Genomic DNA, 2759 nt, shown 5'->3' with positions numbered 1-2759 from the left:
TGCTTAGGCTTAACAAAAATCCTAAGGCCATGGTTCTAACATCATAAGCATGGAACAAGTTAATGGTTGATTCCATTCTGGGGCCACATAACACTATCCTCAGAGAATACTTGGAGAAAATGCACAACAGGGATGCCAGGTGTTATGAAATGTTATTATTTGTTGATCCCTTCCTGTCTTCCAATAGCTTCCACCTACTCAAGACCATTGGAAAAATCTAGAGGAAGCCTATGATAACTTTTCAAGCAAAATTAAAATTCTTACCTAGTGTTGATTTGCATTCGGACTTAATTTCCCATAAACTGATGTAATAAGGAGGCAATCTCTTCAAATTATTGCATGAACTGGTTTCAAAAGTGACCATTTTTTGATTAAATTAAATAATTATTAAATATACCAACCCATAGACACATATAGTTCCATATAGTCAATATAGGGATAGACTTAAGAAAATTGTGATTAAGCTTAACAAAAACTAACTTAAGTCGAATTGGTCTTAGCCTTGGAGACGTATTTCTAATCCAAAAAATTATAAAAAATATTGTTCTTGCCTTAAAACTTATTAATAATAAAATAAGAAGCTATATTTATGTTTAGATTTGATTCCCTATATGCCAACTCTTTCCCTCATTTGGCCTTGGAGGGGACAAACTATATGGTTAGAAAGAGAAGATCTGTAAGTGTTAATATAATTTTTCTTTCAAAATTGTGGTTACAATTTAAGAAACAAAAGAGAGACAAGTTGACCTAGGGAGAAGCATAGGAAGAGGATGAAGGGTAAAGAAATAAAATTTCAAGGAAAAAATTAAATAATAGATGTGAGGATAAGTTCAAGGAAAGATGAGGGAAAAAATAAGAGGTCCACTAGGATAGAGGGAAACAATTTGACATAGTATAATTTAAGGAGCTTGTAATATGATGTCCTCTCCTGGTACTCCTTTATTTTCTAACTGATTCACTTCCTTGTTCCCCTCTTGGTATATGTGTTGAAATCCTAATATCTTCAAACTTGTCTATGAGAATCAACATGGTCTTAAACTTGGAGTTAATGATCCAATTAGGAGTATTCCCTTTTCTTAATGCATTGAGAATAATCTAAGAGTCCCCTTCAATAACTAATTTCTTTATATCCCTCTCAAGACTTAGTTTAAGCCCTTCCTTTAGTGCTTCTAATTCTGCCATATTATTTGAGGTAATACCTAATGGTTTAGCTCTCTTAACAATCCACTCTCCAGTTTCTGAACATATGATGCATCTTATTCTTTCCTTTCCTAGATTTCCTTTGGATGCTCCATCAAAGTTTAATTTAGTCCACCCTATTGGGGGTGGTTCTCATCTACATTTCTTCCATGCTTGTTGGGTTTCCTTATAGTATATTAGTGGTGGATTTATGAGGTTGATCTGATTTCTTCACATATTTGTGTCCCAATCTGAGAACATCCCTTCTTCTTTGACTCTTCTCCTTAAATTATTATTCATAACTTCTGAGATACACACTTCTACTTTATTAAGGAAGGAAGGAATGCCCATTACAAAGTCATTGAATATTCTCCTATTTCTTTACTTCCAAATTTCCCACATGAGATTGGAGAGAGAAATACTCCATAATTTACTATATATTTTGGTATTTCCACCATTAGGCCAACTATCTATATGACTCTCAAGGTTATCAGGAAAAGGTGAAGCCTAATTTAATTTCTGACTAAGCCAGTTCCAACATTTCCTTGTGAAGGGATATTGGAATAATAGATGTGTTGTTGTCTCTTAATTTTCTTTACATAACGGGCATCTTGATGGTCCCTCAAATCTCATCTTCATGAATCTATCTATTGTTAAAATTCTCTTTTGTATTGTAGGTCATAGAAATATCCCCACCTTTGGCAAACAAGTTGAATCCCAATGTAGATTAAGGGGTATATTATTTTTTCCCATCTTTGTGAATTAATTATAATTTCATAACCTTTCTTTACATTGTTCTTTCCATCCTTTGATTACCCCCATATAAGCTTATATTTTTTGTTTTTATGGTTGCTCTACCTTTGACTTAGAAAATTCATAAAAATTACTTTTTCTTCAAGAGAGAAGCTAGTATCTTCTAATGATTTCCATGTCCAAACTTCCTCACCATTTTCCTTTTTGACTTGTTTATAATCCTTTACTTTTTTATCCCATATTTGAATTAATGTATTTTTAATGTTTGTTGGGATATTGAAACTGTGTGGGGGAGGGGGGGAGTCCATCCCAAGAGTCTTCCAAGAATAATTCTTCCTCCCCTTTCCCTATATCCCACATGACATAATACTAATGATAGAATGACACTGTAACATAAAATTCTAGGAGCTAGACCCTTTTTGGGGGGTTTCTAGTTCTAAATAAATATGTTGGATTTGCTTCATTCAAGTATTTATGATAAAGGATTTTAGCCCATTTAATATCTTTCTCCTAATATAATCACCAAACTAGCTTTACTCCTAATGCTTCATTTTGTCATTTTTAATTTTTGATTTCTAATCCTCCTAATTCTTTGGGTTTAAATATGTTTTTTCCATTTGGTTAGGGCTAATTTATTCTTTTCTTCTATTCCTTTCCAAAAAGGGCTAATTTATTCTTTTCTTCTATCCCTTTCCAATTTTTTTTTATGATTTTACTCTCTAATATCCTATTGACTCCTTTGAGCAAGGGGAGACAAGACATTTGGTATGTGGGAATGATTGAAAGGACAACTTTGATCTTTGAGGTTCTGCCCACCTTCATTAACC

This window comes from Cupressus sempervirens, chromosome 1, assembly GCF_028749045.1.
Source record: "Cupressus sempervirens isolate cs-2001-9-10 chromosome 1, ASM2874904v1, whole genome shotgun sequence".
NCBI classification, from domain to species: Eukaryota; Viridiplantae; Streptophyta; class Pinopsida; order Cupressales; family Cupressaceae; genus Cupressus; species Cupressus sempervirens.
The sequence above is the reverse complement of the archived record's forward strand: the minus strand, read 5'-3'. Positions refer to the sequence as shown.